At 41.0% G+C, this 6,381-nt stretch overlaps 1 pseudogene; it reads left to right on the forward strand.

Moving 5' to 3' along the window:
- Positions 1 to 1,196: 1,196 nt before the first annotated feature.
- LOC121029319 (lanosterol 14-alpha demethylase-like) lies at positions 1,197 to 1,876 on the forward strand (annotated as a pseudogene).
- Positions 1,877 to 6,381: the final 4,505 nt, after the last annotated feature.

Below are 6,381 nucleotides of genomic sequence, written 5' to 3' on the forward strand. Positions count from 1 at the left end.
TTAATTCCGTCTGCTACTTTAATGCCTCCTTGCAATGTAGCATAACATATGCAGTCTCCCGGGATAAAGACATTGACATCTTTGGGAAGCCGTTATTCTGCCTACCACACTAACACTTTTAATGCTGCCAAAAATCTAAGCTCTATCCATGAGTCAGGCACATATAAGTTAACAAACTTTATTCTATGTAGTATTCATTTCCTGTTAAGATACAGGCACAAAAAATAAATAGTAAAAACAAATGATAATAACAAGATAAAGTGGCAGGGGAAGCATGATCATGAAACCCTCAAGAACTCACAAGGGTTGGCTGTTGCTTTCCTTTGACAGAGAAGTCACATTTAGGAGGCACAGACCCAAGCCATGGGCAATTGTTTACCGGAGACCTGTGCTATCCGGGGTGGTGATTATTTATCATGAGAGGCAATAAAGCTTTTTTTCTAAAGAAAAAACAAAAAGATACAGGCAGAGCTATATGCAGTTCTAAAAAAGGAGGAGGTGGAGGAGAGAGCACAGTATTTAAATAGTTTAAATAAACTTGGCCATTATCTACAGAAGTCTCCTGAACAGGGTGAATAAATAAACTAGAGGGACTTAGGGCTCCTTCTAACATTGTAAACCTACTGAGGATCTACTAAGTCCTGTTCCTCAATTTATCCCTTCCTCTCACACACCACAGAGCCACAGAGCTTAAGGTTTTCAGGGTATAGAAATAAAAAAATGCTCCCCAAAAGATCCATCAAAACTACAGCATTCTCACCAAATTAGCCTTAGGACTTTTCTCCTGTAAATATGGAAATGTAACTTAAAAAAATTTTTTTTTTTGGCGGAGGGGTACCTGGGTAGCTCAGTCGGTTAAGCATCCCACTCGTGGTTTCGGCTCAGGTCATGATCTCATGGTTTCGTGGGCTCCAGCCCCACATCGGGTTCTGCACTGACAAGGCGGAACCTGCTTGGGATTGTCTCCCTCTCTCTCTGCCCCTTTCCCACTCATGCTGTCTCTGTCTCTCTCAAAAATAAATAAACTTTTAAAAAAAGTTGTTTTTTTTTTAAATAAAAAATCAGAACTGGAGGTCAAGGCCGCCTCCAGACACCCAACTGCTGTTTTCTCTAGCTCTGTGGATTTGGAAGAGTGGCAGCGACCTCAGCCTCCAGCTTCTCCAGCAAACTGTAGTGACTGCCGCAGGGCCGTGATAATGTTGCTGGGTTTACTGCAGGTGGGTGAGTCGGTGCTGGGGCAGGCTACGGAGAGGGTGACCAACTGGTGACAACTTCCTATCCACGCTAATTGCCTGCACTTCACCCTTGGCCTAGTCTACCTGTCCTGCCTTGCAGTAGGCCACCTGGCCCCCCTGCCTGCCAGGGCGAAAAGTCCCCCATATGTTTTCTCTACAATTCCATTCCTTGGACATGCCATAGCATTTGGGAGAATTCCAACTGAATTCCTAGAAAATGCATGAGAAGTATGGACCTGTATTTAGTTTTAACACAGTGGGCAAGACATTTACTTACCTTCTGGGGAATGGTGCTGCCGTACCGGTTTTTCATAGTAAAAATGAAACCCTGAATGCAAAGAGTATCTACAGATGTCTGACAAACCTGTGTTGGGGACGGGAGTTGCATGTGATGTGCCTAATCCTAACTCTTTTTTGGAGAAGAAAATGTTAAAAACTCGCCTTAACATAGCCGACTTTAGAAAGCACATTTCTATAACTGAAAGAGCGTGCGGGAAAGAGAGAATCCCAAGCAGGTTCCAGGATGTCAGCACAGAGCCAGATGCGAGACTTGAACCCATGGACTGTGAGATCATGCCCTGAGCCAAAATCAAGTGTTGGACACTCAATCAACTGAGCCACCGAAATGTCCCAGAATACTTTCAAAGTTGAGGAGAAAGTGAAGAGAAAAACTTGTTTGAAGCGCTTTCTGAGCTCATAATTTCAATAGCCAGCCATTGCTTACATGGAAAGAAAATCAGAAGTCAACTCAATGACACAGTGGCACAACTGTATGCAGATTTGGATGGAAGTTTTAGCCATGTAGCTTGGCTGCGGCCAGGTTGGCTCCCTTTGCCTAGTTTCAGACACAGGGACAGAGTTCATCAAGCGGTCAAGATTTTCTATAAAGCAATCCAAGAACACAGATAGTCAAAAGAATTCTCCAAACTTTAGTAGATTCTACTTACAAGGATGGACATCATCTGACAGATGAGGAAACGGCAGCCATGTTTCTTGGACTGCTCTTGGCAGGGCAGCATACATCCTCAATCACTATGCCTGGACGGGCTTCTTTGTGGCCACACGAAACCGTGTAAATTGGAACAGAAAACGGTCTGCGAAGATCTGACTCCTTTAATTTGTGACCAGCTGAAGGATCTAAATTTCCTTGATAACTGTGTAACAGAACCATCAAGACTTTGACCTCCTATAATGAACATGATGAGAATGGCCCAAACCCTCCAGCTACAGCAGGGTGTATCACTCCTCCAGGACATCAGGTGTGTGCTCCTCCCACTGCCAATCAAAGATTTACACACTTATGGGTAGAACATCTGGACTTTAATCCTGATTGCTACCTTTGGGGCAGTCCAGCATCAGGAAAGAAGTTTGCCTACGTGCCACTGGAGCAAAGCATCATCGCCACATAAAGGAGAATGTTGTTTATGTTCGTATCAAGACAATTTGGTCCACTAATACTTCATTTATGTGAACTTGATCTCAATGACAGGTATTTTTCCCACTACAGATTACACAACCACGATTCACATGCCTGAAAACCCAGTTATCTGATACAAAAGAAGATCAAAATGAAAAAGGCTGCAAGGAACCAATATGTGACACATCACTGTAAACCGCATAAATATTTGAAGAGAATGAAGTTTACAAAACAACTCCTGGTGTATTTCTCTTTTTTTGAGTGTAATTTTAAGTGACAGTTAGCTTGGGGCACCTGGGCGGCTCAGTCGATTAGGCATCTTGACTTTGGCTCAGGTCATGACCTCACAGTTCGTGAGTTCAAGCCCATTGGGCTCTCTGCTGTCAGCACAGAGCCTACATCAGATCCTCTGTCCCCCTCTCTGTATGCCCCTCCCCCACTTTAATGTTTGAATAAACATTAAAAAAATTTTTTTAAACAAAAAATAAATAAAATACAGCTACCTTATGTTTTTTATATTTTCTTAATTGAATGGTTCCATAAAATCTAATGGCATTTCAGATTATTTCCTAATAGTTTTATGATGGATATTTACTATATATGCTTTATTTAAGGAAATCAATCTCATTAGTAAGAAATTACTTAGGGTTTCTTAGTAATTGATAGATTCTTACCAACATACATAGCTCTTGGCAAGTAAGTTCAGGGTATTGAGGTATTGGACTAGATCTGCAAGTGTAAATGCCCACTGAGATACTTGGAAATCTTAGGTTATTTATTTACTGGGTAGTGTTTGTGTATGTAAGGAGGGATGGGTAGGAAATAAACTCACATTTAAAGCCTTGGATAAAAGAAAATCCCATCAATTGTTTTGGTATGAAGATACTCGGCAATGACGGAGCTATGTTGTAGAAAAATGCCCTTTGAAATTTTAACTGGAAGCATGGTTTCCAAGAAATCGAGAGAGCTCTGACAACGACTTAATAATGATGCTTCCTAAAAAATATATAATTATTAACACTAAAGACTGCCATGTAAATTGATCTAATTACTAAATATTATATGTTTATCTACCTCATAAATTTATATGTGGTTCCACATGGTCACATGTGTGTAAAAGCCCAAGATAAAGTCCTTAAGGGATAATTTTTGTTCTCTTTGGCTCTAGGTGGTTTCCTGCTTCCTCTCCAGAATCTAATTAGGGATGTTTCTGGTTTCAGTTGTCGGTCAAAACTTAATTTAGGTTAACAACCTTTTTTTCTTTCTTTCTTTTTTTTTTAAATACAGAATCAGAGATCGGGAACTCCAGCTTTAAGAGTAATATGAAGCAGGGTCCTTGGGAGTAGTATCATTGGTCACATTGTGTGAAGCCTGTGTTCAAGAATCAACTCAAATTATACCTGGGTATCTGACTATGTACCTGTAATTTAACTACATAATCTGTTTTTACCAGATGAAGCCAAAATATTTTCCCTTGGATATAAGGGAAAGATGCTGGAGGACCATAAACTATTTGTGAAGGCAAAATCTCTGTTGTCTGAGGAAAAAAAAAAAAAAAATCAAGGATCACTGGTGGCCACAATTTCTCCTGACAAGTAAAAACATGTACTTACATTATACCTGCAGTAAATATAATTTTTAAAACTTATTTATATCAACTAAATGTAAATTTGGTAGTAAGAATTATTCTTATTTTACAGATGGAAGACCACTGACTATATATATACATATACACACATTTAAAGCAAGATTACTAATATAACTAAGTTAACAGAGTTAGGAATAGATACACCTGCAACTAGATTTTTGTCATCCCTTTTTCCTTTGGTAGATTAAAAATACTAAAAGAATCCTTATGAGCATGGATGGAAAATAATAGGTCAAAGGAGGGTCAGCCCTACAGAAGGAGTTAACTGCACTTCAGCCTGGATGGAGTAGCAGAAACCAGATTTACTCTCTCACCTGAAAAACAAGGGGACAGGGAGGACGAAATACATGAAATAAGTTTTCAAGACACGGGACATCAAGTAATGAAGGGGATGGTGATCTCTAAAAGGGAAACAAACAGTTGCCCCTTAGTTCCTTAAGAGATTTTACACAACTCACAGCATAGTGAAGGGGATCCAGACGGAGCCCCACAGATGCCTTGCGCAGAGGTCAAAGAATTGAGTCTGGATAGACTTGTAGCTAGGTTTCTCAATGTAGTACAGGAATATTAGCATATTACAGTTAGCATATTGTTTTGCCTTACCACAAAAATTCTCTATCAGAAACACTCTGGCCCTTATACACATGGTTTTAAGTCTGATTCCTTATTAAAAACGCTTCAGTATGTCTAATTTATCATTGTACTATGTCTGATTCCACAAAATATGATTAAGGATTTAATATATTAAGTTTCATCCTTTGAATTGCTCCCATTAGGAAAATAAGTAATCAGGACCATCCTGAAAAGTACACGTATGCATGCTATATGGTCTATTCACGTTCCAAAATGGAGTAAAACATTCTACATGAGCAGAAGCTTGTCGGTGACTCATAAAGGTCGCCCTCACACACATCATTACAATATCCCAGCCAAGAGTTTGCCAAACCATGACCAAAATGAAAAGGAGAAAAATATATTTGCCCCACATTAAATGTCAGCTACTAGATTCTGTACAGAGGTATCAGCTTAATAGCTATTTGTCATAGTTGGGCCACACTGAGCCAAAATAGCCAACCAGTGACTCAGTCATCAGATGCATGCTTTGCCCTGGAGAGAGCTTGATGCAGCCAAGGCAGCTGTGCAGCTGAAGCAGACCCTAGGGCTGCCTAAATACCTCTACCTCTGTTGGTTTTAGTGGCTCAGCTGGTGGCCCAGCACAGACCCCCATCCCCCAGAGATGGTCACCATGCCCTTCATAGGCTGGGGTGGTTTACCATGTCCCTTTATGGCCACAGGTGGGCAAAGGAGCACCTAGAAAACGCAAGTGAATTATCTGGATTCCACTCATATTCCTGTCACCATCATGTAAAAACAGCCCTACCCGCCTCCTGATGAAGAGAGTCACTTATCTCTGCCCAGACTGATCTCTTCTCTCCTATTGGTCTCTGGACATAAAAAGCCAGAAATGGTACACTACCCAACCCACCACAAATGGATTATCTATGGGGAACACTAATGAAATAGAAATACCTTTGATTTAGGGGTGCCTGGAAGGCTCAGTCAGTTAAGTGTCCAACTTCCGCTCAGGTCATGATTTCATGGCTCGTGGGTTCGAGCCCCATGTCAGGTTTTGTGTTGACAGCTCAGAGCCTGGAACCTGCTTCGGATTCTGTGACTCCCCCTCTCTCTATCCCTTTCCCGCTCATGTTCTGTCTCTCTTTCAAAAATAAATAAATGTACTAAAAAAAAAATACCTTTGATTTAATGAGTATCAGCGACTTAAAGGATATCAAATCCTTGCAGAGTGTTGCCTCTGAGCTGCTGCCATCAGTGTGTCTTCAGCACACCATTACACGCTTCTAGAAGCCATCCTGGTAGTGAGTTCACACCACCTTCCAGGATCCCAACCAGGATGTTAAGTCCTATTAAGACAGCTCTTATCCTGCAACCCAAGGACCTAATGCGGGTGCTATTTAACTCTCCCCTAATTTATGTTCTGACTTGACCTTCATCCTGATGCCTGCCTCACGTACTCTTCCAGCTGGCCAATTCTTACAGCTCCTTTGGGGTAGGGTTTATTT

This window comes from Herpailurus yagouaroundi, unplaced genomic scaffold (assembly GCF_014898765.1).
Source record: "Herpailurus yagouaroundi ecotype Mexico unplaced genomic scaffold, PumYag 28, whole genome shotgun sequence".
NCBI lineage: Eukaryota > Metazoa > Chordata > Mammalia > Carnivora > Felidae > Herpailurus > Herpailurus yagouaroundi.